The sequence below is a fragment of the Macrobrachium nipponense genome, chromosome 8 (assembly GCF_015104395.2).
Source record: "Macrobrachium nipponense isolate FS-2020 chromosome 8, ASM1510439v2, whole genome shotgun sequence".
NCBI classification, from domain to species: domain Eukaryota; kingdom Metazoa; phylum Arthropoda; class Malacostraca; order Decapoda; family Palaemonidae; genus Macrobrachium; species Macrobrachium nipponense.
Window position 1 is genome coordinate 68937414 of NC_087203.1, and position 19707 is coordinate 68957120.

General features: G+C 38.6%; 1 protein-coding gene and 1 long non-coding RNA gene across 4 annotated transcripts in view; one reads left to right on the forward strand and one right to left on the reverse strand.

Moving 5' to 3' along the window:
* The window catches only part of LOC135222823 (uncharacterized), a 31199-nt gene extending 18310 nt beyond the window's left edge, over positions 1-12889 (reverse strand). Inside the window, exons 1-3 of one of the 3 annotated variants that reach the window (XR_010316359.1) lie at positions 12662-12889; positions 8736-9824; positions 6855-7110 (exon numbers count right to left, since the gene is read on the reverse strand). This is a non-coding gene — a long non-coding RNA (uncharacterized LOC135222823). The remainder of the gene's footprint in view (positions 1-6854; positions 7111-8735; positions 9825-12661) is intronic. The other 2 variants (XR_010316357.1, XR_010316356.1) reach the window with 2 other exon arrangements.
* LOC135222824 (uncharacterized) overlaps positions 1-19707 on the forward strand; it is a 273561-nt gene that overhangs the window by 19421 nt on the left and 234433 nt on the right. The window lies entirely within an intron of this gene.

Sequence of the window (19707 nt, forward strand, 5' to 3'; positions counted from 1 at the left end):
CTCTTCCCACCAGGTAGTGGGAGGAGCCTGGTCACCTACTGGGCACAGGAAGATTTTTTGACAAATTCTTGGGAATTCAAGCTGCCATAGAGTAGAAACTACAGCTATATAATTATACTTGGTAAGTACTAATAAAACTATATTTTTATTATAAAAATATCATATTTTTGTCATGCAATAATCCTACCCCTGATCGCAAATGCTTTGGTGCAGACGAGGTTAATTCTCTCTCACATTTCTGTCGTCTCTTCGTTGATCTTGTTAATTTATCTGAGCTTGATATATCAATTCAACAGTTAATGTCCGTATGTTTACCATAAGGTCCCAGTTCCCAGTGAATAGTATCAAAAATCTAATCTATCAAATCTATCAAGTCCCTTCCAGTTCCAAGCTTTGGATTTCAATTTATTCCATGCGTCTTTAGTTGTATGATCTGTTGAATCTGATGTGTCACAAGGTTTTCCACACTGCAGAAGACACTCGAACTCTGTAGATGACATCTTTTACTTTGTCAGTATGTGGTTCGCACAGCTTTTTCACAATCATACACCAGTAGTGAAATGTGAAAGAGAAAAACACTTAGTAAGGTATACTACACAGCATAGATCAATGATTTTCTTGTAACAATAAAAGCAATAAAAATGTTACAAATTCAGTGACTAAATCAAGCATATAGCTATATCTGTTTACATCTTTACAATTCAGGTGTAACAGCAATTGATCAATGGATGCATGCATAGTAACAATGTCCTAGCATTCAAAAGTATCTGAAAATTTTTTTTTAAATATTATGCAAAATATGTTGGTATCTTGCATTAATAAGATATTCAGAACATTTGCGGAAAATATTATTTTATCTAGGTGGTCAACTCTGCCATTTCGGATTTCTTGTGTGCCCAGGCTTCCCAGACTGGCATAGAAGCTTATTTTTATGCAAATGCATTAAATTTCCAAAGTCAACACTCAAACTTGACTAGTCAGAGGTTGGTCACACAACTAAAGTTTTTGACCCTAATATAGAGCATATGACTTGTCTGGTCCGAAGACAGACTTGAAAATGTAAGCCTCCATTGATGGACTGGGATGAAAGAGCAAATAATCCCTCTCCCAGCCTTTGGAACTGACAGACCTCGCCTCCTAGCAACACCCAAAGAGGTGGAAGGGACAGGTAAGCAGTCTTGGGCACCCCTGCTCAACCTGGAAAAGACAGAGCCCTTCCCAGGAGAGTGGTCATCAACCCAAGGTGATGACGTCCTCACAGGTTGGGGAAAGCAGCTCCACTCTCATGAACTTAGGTGAGGCTGTCCCTCGAGCTTGCCAAGGCCTTCCTAGAAGTCAAAACCTCTGAAAGAGAGGAAAGTGAAACAGGGGACCTCCTTTTGCTGTGTCTGGTTAATCCCATATATAGCATCTGATTTTATGAAACTTGAGTGGCACAAAAGTAGATACACCACTGGAGAGAGTAGACAACTTAGCAAAATCCCAAAGGAACACAGATGGCAACTAAAACTTAAGTCGGTCACCTGCAGGATAGAAGCTGGAGCTCACTGGAGTATTTGTTTGTTTGTATGGTGTTTTTATGTTGCATGGAACCAGTGGTTATCAGCAACGGGACCAACGGCTTTACGTGACTTTCGAACCACGTCGAGAGTGAACTTTTATCACCAGAAATACACATCTCTCACTCCTCTACGGAATGGCCGAGAATCGAACCCGCAACCACCAAGGTGAGAAGCAAACACCAAACCAACCACGCCTCTGAGTATGCCAGGGTACCTGGGATTCTGGGATCAGAAGCTCAGGTGTGCAAGGAGCACTTGGCAGGAGTGAGTGAGGAAAAGGCAATAGGTGTTAGAGCCAGATAAATGCTGGTACAATCAAGTCAACCTCAAATTGCATGAAACCAAAAGAAGGACTGTTAGGAGAGGGGAAACCTCAGAAATGAAGGCTAAGGGCAAAAAGGGAAGACTTTCCTGGCTTGCAACAGAATAGATGGCAGAAATGCCTCATTATCTGTATGATACAAGCTCTCCATCATCTTTTCCTATTTGAATTGAAACAAGAAATTCTTAAACTGATCCACAGACCTTGGGGCTTGAGCAGAAATGGTAAAAACACATATAATATCAAGACGTAATAGATATTTCTTGCATAGCAAAACGGGAGACTATGGAAGGGGGTTCTCCACCACAGCAGTCATTACCAAGTGCAACAAGAAACTATGGGAGAAAAACCTGACCTTGCAGGTAAGTGATACCCACAGCTTACCAAATAGACCAATAGAACATCTACTAAGAGGCATATACAAAAGCAGCCTAAGAAAATACCGAGCAAAAATTCATCTAAAAACCAAGCCACAGAAAAATTTATACTATAAGAACTGCATAGAAAAGTTTATCAAAATACTTACAACCCAAAACATGTTAAGGAAACTCACTAGATAAAAATAAAAAACCATTTTTAATGACAAACATCAAATCAATTACAATTAGCTTTAATTTGCAAAGTCAACTCCTTCTGGAACATAACTTCTGATGTGCTACATATGGTAGAATTGCCAGAAAATTAATTAGTATTGAGCAACTTTGACTCACTGGTAAGAAGGAAATGTTGGCCTCTTAAGAGGGGAGAGGGAGGGCTATAATCACATAATTACTGGGTAAGTATATATAAAACTTTATTTTATTAGTCATGTAATGAATTTGAAATAGAAAAGTTACTACCAATGAAAACAGTGCTCGTTTGTTTTGTATCAGTTAAGAGAGCTACTGCAGGTGGATACTGCCTCTGGTTGGTGCTCCTCATAACTCAGTGGTATGACGGTATAGCCAAGGGTCGCCTCCTACTTAGGGGGAACTTTGCAGTGAGGGAAGTGCTCCATGGCTAGCCAAGCATGATAGGTGCCCACCCTTGCCCTGGGCGCAGCACCAAATTACACTGACATTTACACTGAAATAAAACCACTGAGAGTGGTGGGTACTCCAGGTACATTGTACCCCCTGCTTCTCCAAACTCAGCACCTTGCTGAAAACATGGAGAGATAGTAGAACATCCCATGCTTCCTTCCGCAATGCCATGCCAGTCACTTAACATGGTTTCACGGTATTGGAAAATTTTGACTGTTTAAGCTTCCATAAAAATTGTGAGAAGCAAAATTTGCTTACACTTTTGGTAGATCGATAGTAGAATGGATGTAAAGAGCATATATAGCGTCTGAAAACTAAGGAGGTAGAGGCTGTTCAGATAGCTTTGCTTCAAAGTAGGCAAAATGCACTCCATAAAACTTCAGTGTCTCAAAGTCCTTATAATATGGAGGACAATACATTTAGACAGGAAGAGATGGGTTCTTGTCATAACTTCCTAGGTTATGGATGGTCCTCAGATTTCTAGTTCAGCTCAGGGAATTCTTGAAAAACTCCAACTAGACCGTGAGTTCTCTATACTACTACTGAGTTGGGGAGCACTACTGGGCACTTGTAATAAGAACTGAGCCAGACAAGCTGGATGCCAGGAGAGTTAGGCGCTTAGGAGTTGGCAGACACCTGGAGCTGAGTTGGCCAGAGGAGCTGGGCATCAGACGAGCTAGGAGTTAAGGGGCTGGCGGACACTCAGAACATGAGCTGGCACCAGGCAGGTTAGGAGATCACGAGATGTCGGGTGCTCCTGGAAGTCAAGGAAGTCCATAACAAGTCTAAAAAGAGAAAGAATGGATCCGGGTCTTGGATGGGACCTTGAACTTAGCTAAAATACGTAAGGGTATCAAACAATCTGAGTCAATTTCTTCCTTGGTTGGATGGGCAAAGGATTTGAGGAGGGACAGAGATTAGGAAAAAATCTAAGTCCCCGTACTTAAACCTGAGTTGAGCATAGCTCCATAGTATTCCTAAATGGAGAAGTACTAGAAAACCTAGACCACCTCAGAAAAGAAGTAATCCACCATTGGGTAACAGATGTCTCAAAAGGAGAGATGAAGTGTCTGAGGTACTAGTTACAGAAAATCGACCACTTAAGTCTCGTAGATGTAGCTACAAGATTGACATTTGCATGCCAATAGTTTCTGTGACATGTCTCAAAACCTTTCCAACTTACAAGCCTCCAGATCACCTGAGGCCTGTTAGGGCAAGAGCTTACCACTTTGGTGGTATCTCTTGAGGGATGTTGACCAAGGAGAAAAAGTTGGGGAAGGAACCTGGAGGGTCCACCGACAACCTTCGCAGATTCAGGCCATTCTATGCAGGACAGAACAGGGCTATGAGGGTCCTCATAACATTATAATGATCCTGAAACTTATTTAGGGCTTCCCTTAACCATAAGAATGTCTAAGACAAGGAGGACCATGAAGGATCGGTCTATGTACAGTAAGTTCCAAAACTGAAGCGACAAATTTCAGAGAATTTCGTTCGAAATTCACTAACTGGCAACTACAACTCGTAGCTGAAAAATATATATTTTTTCTACAGTGAAAGCTCTATCAGCATAAAGAGTCCACAGATCCCAAGAAACCAGGGGATCAAAGGCCTACTCAGAAGGAAAGACACTCTTCTGACAGCTCGATACAACTGCCAGACCTTTAGACCCCTGAAAAAATTACGTGGCCAGATAACTTGATTGATTTGCCCAAGGAAGAAGTTCTTTTGTTGTTAAAGGATCATAGAAGTCCATAAGCCACCAAAATCTAGGCATTGCTAATAAACAGAGGGCTAGTCCAAAACCAGGTTGTGACCAACTCTTTAGGTCAAACATCAGCACCCGGTGCTAGTTAGTTGGCCCCAGGAGACTGGAAGTTGAATCCAAGGATGAAGTTGGAAAAAAGGAGAGCAGGAATCAGTGAAAATGTAGTAAGGTTGAGATATGAAGCCAGCCTCCCTACCTTTTGACAGGAAGCAGAGAATGGCAACCATAATTGTGTGATGAAACAAAAACACGTTACAGCGCTTGCCTGCGCCAAAAACTCGGAACTGGATGGAAAAGCAAGACTCATATATGTAATGCCTAATCTTGACTAACAATGGTGGACAACGAAGTCCCCAGAGGATCATCCACTAAGGTTCCAAGCTATAGAAACTTGCAGACCGTCTGAAAACTCTTGGAAGACAAAAAAAGATTGAAAATTCAGAGTTGACACTAATAACCACAACAGGAATTTGTGACGATGGTTGTGTTCTGAGGGAAAGGTGATTAAGATCTAGAGGCAAAAATCAGGGCCAATCACTAGTGTGGACCTCCCGTATGGGGGGAGCATCAGAGTTCTCTTTTCCAGATTCAAAGACGAGTGAAAATCACTAAAAATCCTTTCCACCATCCTTGCCTGCAAAGGGCAAGCTTAGCAACAAATCAAGGCAATATCTCTCTTCAACAGGCACAGTTCACTGAAGCCCAAGAGGGAGAAAGACAAGAGGTGCTTGCCTTGCTCCTTTCCAACTAAAGCCAAACTCCTATCTCCTGGAGAGACTTGGATGGATGAAGAAAAGACAGAGGAGGGGGCTTCTTAGCAGGTTCACAATGGGAAGCTGATATTGAAGAATGGTCATCTGGTGAATAGAGTTGGCCGCCAGCCAGTTGAAAGACTGGAGGCAGGCATTCGACCAAAGACTGGTTTGCACATATCCATCAAGTAGCCTTTCCAGTGGCTGACTAACACTACACCTCCATCAAGACACCTTTCCAAGGACTGACTAACACTGCAACTCCATAAAGATGCCCTTTCAATGGCTCTGTCAACACCTGGGAAAAGACCACAGGTTCAACACAAGGAGGTAACTATCACGGGCAACCACCTTGGACTCCCTTGGACTGCTAGTACTATATCTTCTCCCAGATGTAAGGGAGTAGGACAGTGACTTTAGGTCTAGAAGATCCGAGGGGCCAGATAGTCACTTTCTTCACTACACATCCAATTAGACTTTTTTCTAGTGGTTGTCTGTAGGTACGTGACACCAACAACAGATTCGATTGAGGGGCAACTACCTATACGTAAACCAAGTGATGTCCCTTGGACCTCCAGTATGTCTTCTCCCCAGTGTGGGGGAGCAGGACAGGAACCTTCGTCAGGAGCATCGGGGGATGAGTAGCCACCTCCTTCACTACATAACACTTGCACTGTTACAAAGTTAAATTCATGATAACCAACACATAAGGCTGGCAGAGGCATGAGAAGGAAGTGAGGGAGCCAAGCATGGGAGCAAGTGGATATAGGAGGACTAGTACAGGAGAGAATTGGGACCAGATGGACATGAGCTTGTGCCGGGTGGTGTGTGCTCTGAGCTGGGCCCGGGAGGAGGCAGGTGTCTGGTGGAGGTAAGTGGTGGTCGCTCATGTGCATGCGGTAGGAGGAGGCAGGAGTCCGGTGGAGGCTAGTGGTGGGCTTTCCACTGATTTTTGGTAATTGCAGTTTCTGTTTCTTTTATGAAATCTACTTTTTTATATCTTTATAGCAATTTCTGGTGGTCTGGGAATAAAAATGTGTAAAATGTATGAATAACACTAGCACTTAATATATATGCGGTCCCCAATCATCAGCAATTTTTTCCTATTGTCACACTTTCAGAACAGAACCCCCACCAGTAAACGGCGACTGCCTGTATTCAGACATGTATGCATTTTAATTTAACATAAATGTATGAGTATCTTCTAAAATAAAAAAATTTAGTATAGTATATAAAAAAGTAGTAGCATTTAATTCTCAAAGCAAATCCACCTCTAATATTGTCGAACAATGTGTTTTTATTCTCTAATTACTGATAAAAAATTCAACAAAATGTAATGAGTACTAATCATTTGATTACTCAAAAAATAAATTGACAGAATATTCAGGAAATAAACTATAATTGAATCCAGCAACCGATTACGCTCACCACTAGCGGAAATAAGTAACCAGCACTGGAGTCCAGGAGCTAAATATGTGGAACGTTCAAGAATGTGTGACACCAGGAAAATATCTCTGTTGCGGGGCCATGTGAAACTTCTCTGTAATGTTTGGAAGTATTGCCGAACCAAGAACTGGTAGCCGATACTCAGTTGTCAAGAAAGTTTCTGCCGAAGGTTCACTGCAGCCAACCTTACGCACCATTCTCTCCTTACTACGTTCCAACCGCTACACTTTTCAGTTCTCTGCAAAGGAAAGTATGATAAGTAGCCCACGCCTGATAAAAAAATCATGAATTAAAAACATTTTGGCCTAAAGGGATAGTGTAACATCCAAGAATTACTTTCAAAACAAATATTTACTGGCAGCCTAGGCTCAAAAAAACACAAAATGCAAGCTTTTTGGCCTAATGAAATGGCGTAACATTTAAGAATTACTTCAAAATAATTGCTATTTTGCTATTTACTGGAGACCTGCCAGAAGGTTTTGGCCTAAAAGGAATGGTGCAACATTCTGTAATTATTTACTGTTGGCTTGTGAATAGCTTAAAGCTGGTAAACAAATCCTAAAAGCAAAAGTTTGGCATAAAGGAATGACATAACATTCAAGAATAACTTTGCCTTAATCATTTACCCTGGCCAGGTGTAGCCTATATCCAGTAGTGGACAAATTCAAGAATTACTTTTAAGACCAAATACTACTGGCAACTTGCAAGTAGCTAGCTGGCTTGTTGATGAATCTGAATCAAGGTAATAAAACGAGGGGACAGGACTCATCCTGAATGATTCATGCTCAAAGGCTATGATATACGCATTCCAGTGGTTGAGTAATATGTACGTACTACCGAGATCCAGTGATATAATAGGTAAATAAGAATAAGCTGCTGTAAGCACACTATGTTTTATCAAGTACGGCAGAAAACAGAATGAAGTGGGTAGCCAAGTTGTTCCTAGTACTATCGTCATTTGGGGATGGCACTGTGTAACTACATTGAGCAATCAAAGGTGCTACCCACAAAACTTGAATTTGAGCTGCCGTGGAAATAGCCTTTAAATTAGCCTTCTAAATCCGTCTTGGTACTGTCAGAAATGCTTTCTACAAGTCTAAAAAGTGTGGCTTAATCTGTCTCTATGCAGGATACTTTTCCTGTAGTTGCCTCATTATAAACGCTGCCTCTGTTGTTGGTCTCTGGCATGAAGCCCAGCTGATAATTAGGCAGTCCCCGGGTTACGACGGGTTCGGCTTACGACGTTCTGAGGTTAAGGCGCTTTTCAGTTATATTCATCAGAAATTATTTCCAGGGTTACGATGCATGTTCCAAGGTTACGACTCCTACAATGCTGATCTGGCAGAAGAAATGACACCAAAACTGCAAAATATTCAATATTTGAAGTTTTTTTTATGAAAAATCCAAAAAGAATGCACTTTACATAGTTTTTAATGCTCCCAAAGCATTAAAAGTAAGGTTTTCCTAAGATTTTTTATGATGATCCGGCTTACGACGTAACCCGGGGACTGCCTGTATAAAATTATCCTGATTTTCCTCCAAACACATTAGTTTTGTTTATCATTAATTATTATTCTCTTCCCATTCTTCGGATCAAAGATTTTCAAATATTCTCGAACAGCTCTCCAGCTGCTTTTAATCAATTTTCTTTTTCCAAACATAAATGGGATATTTGTACATTACCTGAATATACTGCACAGTACTTTGACCAAAACCTATCGAAAAATAAAGTTTCTGTCAAAAGCAATTAATTTTTGTAATAAAGTTACTGTAAAATATAGCATACTCGATTTGTTAAAATCCTTTGGAAAAAATCAATATATGGGGAAATACCATTACAACTTTTACACTTTATGTACTTACCTGTGATGCTCAGCATGGGTAAAACTGAACCATATGACTTAATGTCACCAAAACTGTATTGATGATCTTCGACTTGAGTGTAGACCTTCTCTTCTTCACTTTTTCCATTACCTTTTGAAACTCTTCTTGAAAATCATATCTACTGGTATCAGTATCATTTATGATACTATCAAGCCGAGTGAAGGTTTTTCTTAAATGTAAAAAAGTAGAACACTCAGGAAATTCTTTGCCGTTTTCTGTACTAAAAAGTGCACAAGGAAGGTTATCCTGGTCATTCCCTACATCAAAGGCACATTCCAGGTCTTTATATGCACCTCCTCTAAGATCACACTGCTTCTGCTTTTCACCAAGTTGATGACCCCATATTTGTTCATAGGTGTCTTACAAATATTAACATTTACTTGACAATTATCAGCAAAACCATAAGAGCCATATCTTTTGCTGCTATTGTGAGCTACTTCTGGACTTTTACACTGGAGAGTGCAACTCTATGGAAGTACAGCAGAATGCAGAATTTTTGGAGTACTGCAACATTTTCAGGAATTTTGATTAATTGTTTTTGGTGCTCTGGTAGATCTTTCATCAATAGTGTTCTCCTTTGGACCTCTAGGAATAAGTTTATCTAATTTTGGAGTCATGACTGGCAGTACATGTGGCATCTCTTCTTGACTTTGTTGAGGGAGATGTATTGTTAATACTACTAATAGTTACTGGTGCATTACTTCCAGAACTCCTTGCTACTTAATTTTCAGACACCACCAGAGTTACTGGCACTAGGTTCTGAAACTTGAAAAGTTCCGCTTAATGACTTTACTTCTAAAACTTTTGGTGTTCTTGTGACATGAACTTCTAGTTGACAACTTGATGTCCTCACTGTTGAAAGACAACTAATATTATGAATTGATTGTTACTACGGCTCCAGTTTGTGGCATTACTGCCACAGGTTGTGCTACATTTTTTCCATCACTGTTATGTGAATATTTTATGCTTATTGACTGCTTAACTTCAATAACTAATCTTCCTGCCATGTTCGGAGTAGTAACGTTGTACCAAACTGAACAAAATGTAGCACTTTCTGTCCTTTGGAATCTGGAAAATAATAAAAGATGTAGACAGTTATAAAAATTACATTTATAATAGTCAAATTCAAATTCTGTATTCCTTTAAAAATAGTTTTTACTACTCCATACATATTTCTGTGTTTCATATACATAATTGCTCATTCATATTTTTATAAAAAAAAAAAAAAAATGTATATTACTACATAATAATATGCAACATGTCGACCCCTGCCTGTTTGTGGTTCTGGATTCACAGCTTCGCCTATTTGCAGATTTTTCTGTGAAACATATATACATACATACATGTTATTTGCGGAAAATTCACCTATTCACTGAATTTTTCATAGAGAAATATTCACCAATTACTGCATGTATTTTCATATTATTCTCGTGACTAAATACGTACGTACATTTTTCATGATAAAACTATTAAAATAGGCAGGTACATATAAGCAATTTTACAGGTTTTTTTTTTGGTATTTAAACTATAAAAATATAGGCAGTTGCAAGCATTTTTAGATGGGCATCAAGTATTCAAAGATTTTAGCTATTCCCAGGCGGCTGTGGTACCTGTCCCCACAAATCCAGGGGGTCGATTGTATTCATTTTCAAAGTATGTATGTACTTGCATCTAGTGTACAGGTGGTATACATATTGCAATAGTATCAAGAACACCGCCACTAGGATGATACAGCCTCAGTGATATATATCTTGTATTGTATACTACTGCATATATATTTTTTCTGGAGATGGAAAAATAATTTTCATATTGCACAAAAATATAAATTTTCAGAAAAAAATATTAATTTTCATAATGCTGTGGACCCCCTAGGGCCTTCTCCTAGACCCCCAAGGGGTCTGCAGACCATAGTTTGGGAACTACTGATCTAGTCTACCTGCTTCCTACTAAAATAGTCTAGGCATAGGTTAGGTAAGTGTTCTGAAACGTGTTTGGATACATTCAGTTTGGATGCATTCAGACTAGATATGGCTTAGCCTACCATATGCTTTGCTAGAATTGTTAGAGCAAATATAAAGTGAGGGGTCAGGGATACTGTAACAGGCATTTCTTCTGTAAAGGTAGTCTGTTTCTGAGAGAATTTGACATAACCAGACTGACTTTTACCTAACCTAGCCTTAGATGCTGTGCCCTACATCTTTCATTATTATTATAGCCATCTCACAGGTTTCTTGTTTCAAAACTGTTTGGTCTTTTCTAAAAGGCATGATCCTTCATTATCCTAGTATTATTGCAAGTTTGCGATCAGATAAAATTCCATTCTTCCCTGAGTTCTTTATTTAGCATTACAAAAAACTATTGTAATGAGAAAATTGTAAACATTTGAATGATCAGCCTGATAAAAATCAAATAAAGTTCATATTAACTGTAGGATAAAGGTCAGTATTTGCAATGCAGATTTCCTGTGAATGACCTAATTTCAGTCGCTGGGTAATTTTTTTAAAAGCAAATCCCTTTTAAGTATAGAGGTGTTTAAAATATTTTCAAATATTGAGATACCAGGTCATAATTTACTTATTAACCATTCCGAGCCAGTTGTTGGATAGGTAGGTTTTCTTTAATATCTTTATATAGTATATCAGCTGTACCTTCTTGATATCTTGCCACAGCATGTTTTAAACCTTCTGGTAACTTTGGGTAGCGTAATGACTGAACAGTGACATAGCAGCCACCTCTCTCGGAACGCAACAACTTCCCAAAAAAAAGCTCTTGAATTTATGCTATTTCGTAATTTAGGAGAAAACTCTTACTTCAAGAGGAATGTAGAGGTCTCAGTGTGCTGCCAGGATGGGCCACAACTCTTAACTGATTCTACTTCAGTGTGCAAGAGGCTAGCTGCCTAGGTAATTACTTTGTGCAGGAATAGTATTCAAATATTGAATGTACTACCTAGGGTAAATGACTGAGTGGCAACACAGCGGCCACCGATCCTTGATCGTGGCCACCTTCCCGAAAAAGTATAGGGTAAAAAACCGCATGGTACAGGGGTGGACCATGTACGATCAATGTGTACAACCCCAAAAAAAGTACATTATAACGCGTCCTGACATCGGAGATGGGCATCAGATGCAACTTGTTGTTGGTGAGAAAAGGAGCTAAAGACCTCTACTCCGGTGTCAGGACGCGTTATAATGTACTTTTCTTGGGGTTGTACACATTGATCGTACATGGTCTTCCCCTGTACCATGCGGTTTTTTACCCTAGGTAGTAGCCTAGCTACTTAGCCTACCTACTTGAATTTGCTGCCATAAGCATCAGTCCAGGCAGCACACCAAGACCTCTAAGCTGCTGCTGATAAATTTCAAAATAGATAACCTAGCCCTAATAATGGCATAGCTAGGCTAAGTAGGTAATTCAAGCGCTTTTTTGGGAAGTGGCTGCTTTCCGAGAGAGGTGACCGCTATGTCTCCGCTCGGTCATTTACCCTAAGTACGTTGTACTGGGTATCCAGGTATGGTAATGATAACTTTTGATTGGCTGGGATCCTCCGTTGGGCCTCATCATAAGCTAATCTTGGGGTCATTGGTATGGTAAAGTTTGGGAACCACTGGACGATATAGGCTAACCAGTCTTCTCCTAAGCTAAAAACAGCCTTTCATGGAAAAATAGCGATACCTACCCTAAAACACCATTAAGTTTACCGAATCACTAACGTTAACATTAGTAAGGTACCTACCTAGGTAGATGATGATGAATTCAGCTGATTTTCTAAGTTTAATCTGTGTTGGCGGGTTGAGTTACCTAGCACGGCATAGGTAGCCTACATACAGCTACGTGGATATATTTACGTTAATACCTTACCCTAAGAAGCTATGGTACGTCATGAAAATTATGGATTTGCAAACCTGTAAATGTGCTTCATTAATGGAAACTACTATGTTAATTTCATATGGAACTGTGGAGCGTTACGTGGAAAAGTGACATCTTTCTAAACATTAACTAACTTGCCGTCACTCCTCCTCTTCTTGTAGGTTCTTCCACTCCAGGGAAAGTGTGCAACTGTTGCTGCTGTGAGGAACAACATGAAAATTTAGAACATTTCTTACTTTACTGTCCAGCATACAATGAGATTAGAAATAGACATAGCTTTATGCAGCTACTCTATCAAGAAAATAGAAAGGAATTAGTAGCAGATTTACCCTTATTGGTAGATCTACTGAGGAAGGAAGTGGAGAATAGGAAAGATTTTATTAAAGAAATGTGGCATTTCAGAGAGAAGAAACTCAAACACAAACAAAGGAGGAATAAAACAAGCAAGGGAGCCGTTTCAAAGGCATGTCTACTACTACTACTACTACTACTACTACTACTACTACTACTACTACTACTACTACTACTACTACTACTACTACTACTACTACTACTACTACTACTACTACTACTACTACTACTACTACTACTACTACTACTACTACTACTACTACTACTACTACTACTGGTGGTGGTGGTGGTGGCTATTGAGCTGACCTAGTGGCCTTATGCCATCACCGGACCTAAAATCCAACATCTAGCCACATGGAGAGGGTTGACGGTATCATGCATCCAAAAGGATTCTCTTAATAGCCTAAATTACCTCCAAAACGTCTAGCGATACAACAGTTTAGTGGTACACAAATGTTCAGATTGGTCTATTTATTCCCCTCCAGTGTCTTTTGCATCATAAATTTCGTCTTACGACATGTGCCAACTTGAAAGCTCAAAAATAAGTGTCACTTCTACAACCATTGTTAGGAGTTGAGTGATTGATAATTCTAAGCGAGTGATTTAATTCACCATTAGCCTGAGTAATACTTGACACTAATGTGAGCTCAAGAATGTCTTTAAATACGGCAATTGAATATCTTTAAATACGGCAATTATTTTCTGGAAAATATCCGTTCGATGGTTATTTATTTCAACAATTATGGATGACTGTTTCTGCGTTCTGGTCAGTTTTTTCACAGGAACATAATCCACAGAAGTGTCAACTTTAATTCTGCTATCCAACTGTTCAAAGCACCTTGTTAACTTTTTTGATGCGCTTAGAGAATCCAGTTGAATGAAATTAATTTGTCACTGTTAAATTAAGACAGCCGAAAAGGGGGAGCATGCCTATAGCAAGCCTTAACATGAGAAAAAGTGGAAGAGAAAATTAGCAAAATAAGGAGCAAATGTTAACATTTATCCCCAGGAGAATCTGCAGGTACCTTTCTCGACGTATCGAAGGTCCGTGAAAGACAGGAAAACACTAGTAAGCAGAGAATTTTAAAGTTCGACTGTCGATAGAAATTAAGTCAGACTCAAAGAATCTGCCAATCTTAGAACTGCTGACTGTGACAAATTAGAGATAATGCCGACGAACGGGATATCCAGAATTTATCATTTTAAGTAAAGTGTAAAAGGTTTTCTTCAAAGACTATTATTATTCATTTTCATGGGTTACTGGTAAGGTTTAGGAACTGGTTTATAAGAGAACATGCACTGCATTATTGTGTACTATAGATCGCAAAGTTTCAGCTGATTTTTTTTCTTTATTTACGATTTTCGTCCATGTAACTGGGTAGTATACATTATTTCAGTCAAGGATGGAAAATTAAGTCAAAACTCTGGTAACATGTGGAGAAAAGAACTGATGACATTGGAACAACGTATTATTGTTCCTTTAAACTGCATTCTTTATTTCCAGGTGTTTGGAAAAGAATTAACTATAATATCCAATCGTTCTCGAGGAAATGTTTTTTCTAGAAAGTCAAAATAAGTAATAAATAATACCTTTTAAAAGTAAGACATATTTGTACGAAAATTTCCCAGTCGTAACTTGTGCATTTTTCATCTCGGCTATTCAATTTCAACTTTTTTTTTTTTTTTTTTTTTTTTTTTTTTTTAGTAATGCCGTTTAACCTGCATCTCGTCACCCGATGCCATTTAATTTTTCTTTATTATAAAGCCATCAACGTTTTTTTTATTTAGTGAAATTGCTATTCCTTTTATTTTACATAGGCTGGCGGTTTTCCATCTCGCAAGCACAAGAAAAATGTTCGACAAAAATATTAAAATTTTTATATGTGAAAATGCACGTGTTTTTTTTATTCTGTTATAATCCTTTTTTCAGAAATGAAACTATAAATCAAGAGAAAATTATATTAATTGTTATTCATGAAATCATTAGTAATACAATATTCTACGCGTTTGAATGTCAAGCCGTACAGATGTTTCGAGGAAGCTACAATTGAATCATCCAAAGATCTCCACGAAACAAAAAAATCTGGGGACAGAGGTCTGAAAAATGGAATAATAATTACTGGGCCTTAATATGGTAGTGTAAACGATTGAATTGTGAGGGTCACAACCCTGACCTAGAGCTGGAAATAACTGCTTAGTGGATACCCGATGGTAAAGAAAAACATTCGGCAAAATTGCTATTTGACAAAAACGGGGATTTTTTTTCTAGAACATTAAAGAAGCTAGAGGTAAAGAAGACAACAAGTAGAATTAATCGTAGATTTACACATAGGAAGCTGATAGAGGAACCCATTGGTGAAGAAATTAAGGTAGAGAACAGTGCAGTATATTGTAGGATGGCGAGGAAGAAGAGTCCTCTGTCCAGAGATGGGGGAAGCAATGAATATGCTATTGTTGTGTACATTGCACCAGTCAGCTAAAGGAGATCCAGGTGATAGAATAAGAAAAAAGATTTCTAATGTCAGAGTTTGCTTGTGAAAACTTTACTGAAGGAAATGGGTAAAGTACTTTTTCCATAATGTAAATGTGATCTAAAACAATGCGCTGAGAATTTTGCAGGGACGACATCTTATCAAGAGAAATAAAAAAGTAAAGGGAGCGATAAATAACTAAAAATACGTTAGGCTTGGAGATATTCTTAAGAAAATAACGTAATATGGAAACAGCATCTGGAAAAAAAGGAAACTGAGCAGAGCTGACAGATGTGAAAGGGAGTTGGGGTTCAATAGGAACTACAAGAAATAGCTAAGAAAAGAAAATAGTACTGAATTCATTAATATACAGTGTAGCCAAAGTGTAGATGTTTAAGAATTCCAAACGAAACTATAGTAGGTGGTTCGACTAGCCCGTCCTATCTGAGCTCCCACAGGGTAGCTCCTTAGGACTTTAGTAGTTTAGTTTTTGACTTGTGACATGATTGCTAGTCTAACAAGGAAACTAGTATAGTATGTATATAATGCAGTTCTTGTAACAGTTTCAATTGCTAGGAATACTAACTGAAGTTGCCGCTAGATCTCGGACGGATCAGCAAACGTTATTGATCAACCGTTCTCCCGCTCACTTGACGATCCACGGTGTTACCTTCGACTCCAAACTGTATGTTTTACATGACTTCAGCAGTAAACCAAATGCTAACAAAGCTGGTCTTTGTTCGTAAAATAAATAGCACTTATTATTATTATAGCAGTGCCATACAGAATGAGGCTTCACTCTTATAAAAACCTAAGTGACCAAACGAAAGTTTGAAAATATGAATAGATATGTTGAATATATAAATAAAGCTTTATAATCTGAAAAAAAAAAAAATTTTAGGAGGCCGCCACTATAAAAAAAATCTTGGTCGAACAGGATTAAGTCATAACATTAACGAAAGATGAAAGAAGAAAAGAGAGCAACACAACACTTTTTAGCAGCTAAAAACTTTTGCGAACAAAGCAAATAATCATTTTTAAAATTACCTCTTCTGCCCATTGAAAAGGGTGCCCGTTTTGGCAAGCTACGGCAAATATCGAAACTCGCAAATGCTTCTAGGACGGGGGGAAAAAAGTGGGTTGGCGGCAAAGGAATAGAGGGAACAATCAGGATTCGCGAGAGTTATAAGGAATAGGATGTCTCAAAGACTTGTTAGTCCATCCGAGGAGGCATCGTGTGCTCACTAATCTGTAGGAGCAGGTTTTACTGTGCATTTACAGTGGCATAATGATTTTGTCTGGCTTTCTTTTAAACTCTTCACACAATTGCTGTGTACAACTTCTGGTGGCAGTTTATTCCACGACTCGCATATCTTGTATGTAAAGAAGTTCCCACAATAGGATGTGTTGTATGTCGTCAGTTTTAGTTTCCAACCATTATTTCTTGTCTGGTTTTCGTTTAATGTAAATAGGTTACTGGTTTTCGTTTAATGTAAATAGGTTACTGTCTACTTTTGTTATGCCTTTCAGTATTTTAAATGTTTCTAAAAGTTGTCCTCGCAATCGTCATGTTTCTAAGCCATACATGTTCAGGCTCTCTAGTCGTCTTCGGCAACCTATTTGCCTGATGGATGGAATTAACTTTGTGGCTCTTGCTTGCACTACTCCTAGTCTATTTATGTCTTTTCTTAGTGTTGGTGACCAAAACTTTACTGCATATTGAGTGATTGAGGATAATATTCTTGTTTTATAGCACTGTGGGAAATTCTCACGGTTATATGCCTAATCTTCAGATAAACACAGGATTCCATGACATAAGGAGATAAATTAGCTAGCGACATGAAGGAGTTTAGTACACGTGTAGACAATAAAAGCCACAACAGGTATACATACTTGTGATAATAGGCAGAAGAAAGTAATAAGGGTCATTACCTCTGAACTGTTCCAAACATCTGAGGTGAGCTTGGTACTACCTAGGTGTCGAAATGTTTCTATTATTTGTTTTCTTTACGAATATATTACTATGTTGCATGTCCAGTGTGAGGCACCCGGCCTATATGAAATGCTTAGTGGTGAGAACATAACATTGTAGTGCAATCTTAGTGTTTAGTGCTTACTGCAAAGCACAGGCAGACTGGGAAAATCCATCAAATATCTCTTTGGATTCCCTTGAGAAGCAAGGCAAATTAAGGAAAATTCCCGTAACCGATAACCGATTACTGAGGGGGGCGTAGTGATGCGCTCCTCTTACTTTATAATATATATATATATATATATATATATATATATATATATATAGATATATATATATATATTATATATATATATATATATACACACACACAAAATGTTGATAGCAAATTTTGCTTGTCGTTAATTGTAAAAACTCAAGACCAACTAAAAAAACAAAAAAGCACCAGGGAGAAAGAAGAATCAATCGTTACGGAGACAACGTCTATTTTATTGTATGCGTGTGTGTGTGTGTGCGCGCGCGCTTACTATGTAGAGCGCGTGGGAAATACTAGAGGAAGGTACTTAGCAAATGATATGTTCATTCAACTAGAGGGCTCATCTGTTTTGCATTGTAAAACCAAGACTTCTCTAACGAGCCAATCTCTTATTATTCCTCTATTACACCACGGACTGGTGCACTGGCAACACCTAGGCTCAGCGGCTGCAAGTATTAGCTAATATACGATGTTTCCTCTTACTCCAGAAATGGTGTAATTTAATCTATCGTCATGAGATTTTCTGTACATTCATTTCATAGAAGGTTTAGTTAAAAAGGAACTTCCCTTTCCCTTTTGTTTCTATGGCTCTTGAACTACCGATTACGCAGAGAATGTCGCTTCTTTATTTGGTTGAGGCGTGCTGCTGTTCAAGGCCTAGTACCGGAGTCATTAATTTTTCCTTCTGTAATATTGCGTGCAACTTTCGTCAGGGGATCCTAGTATTAATGACGTTGATACATATAATTAAGGAGTCTACAGCAGTGCCTTCAAATTCAGTGGCCATTTGCTATATTTCACCTACGTTTTCCTTATCCTTAGCTGTATTTCGTCTTATAACTATTTTTTAATAGCAATTCATGTATGTCTCGGGATAGTCTAGGTAACTATATAGGATGATATTTTTGTCTCTTACCGTAAGTGCGTGTGAATATCATTATTATTATTAATGTTACTATCTGGTGAAAGTAATGGTAAACGTTAAATTTCAGTCGGGTAAACGAATCATTTTCCTTCGACAATGAAAAGTTTATTTCATTGAAAAATGTAGTCTATGATGAGTGTTTCCGTAGGCAGGTCCCCTAGCCGCCACACCCCTCCCCTCTTCATCTCTCCCTTTAGTTTTCTTTTTAATAATCGTAAACACTCGGCAGATAACACATCTGTGGACTTTCACTTAAAACACCAAGAAAATATCTCCTCTCTCAAAAGGCTGCACAGACGCATTTTGACAGTCACAGTTGGTTTCCTCCACCAAAATTAAGGCATAGCGGTTAGTGACAGTTTCGTGAAGGTGTTGGGGTGTCTTGTTATTATTTGAAGAGGTATGTGGGTCCAGCAATATCTTAGACGAAGCCTGCAGACATTGTATCTGCTTCCAATAGGCGAGTGGTGCACACGTCGTTGCCTATGACATCCTAATAACTCGAATTCACCGCCTATCTTGTTTACACAGCAACGGCCTTCAACCGCTGGCCGCTGAAGTAGGTATTATTGAATAATTGAATATACAGAAATCGTCTCTCTCTCTCTCTCTCTCTCTCTCTCTCTCTCTCTCTCTCTCTCTCTCTCTCTCTCTCTCTCCTATTTATCTCGACTCCCATTTTTCGTGCATCCATTCAAGATGTCTCCCAGACGTTTCCTTCTTGCTCTAATGCCCTCAGTACTTTATTCCTTTAGTTACCATTAAATTTCTTTCAAGTACAAAAAAAGAATCACATGTTAACTTGAAAAAATACAAAGAAAAAGTAAATGCCCTGATTAACCATGTCATTGTAAGTTTAAAATATGTATAAGGAAATGTTATGCTATGAAGACTGAGTGTCCAAAATTATTCGAAAGGCTTGTGTATAATACAACCAGCAGAAGGAGTCAACACTAGATTAGTTACTACACATGGTTTCAAATGACATAAGCTAAGAGTCTTTAAATTTGCAAATCCAAGACTGTACAATAAGCTCCCTCCTGAAATCGAGGGGGACTGAAAATATTAAATCGTTTGAGAAAAAATGGAGTCACCTCGGTGGTCGC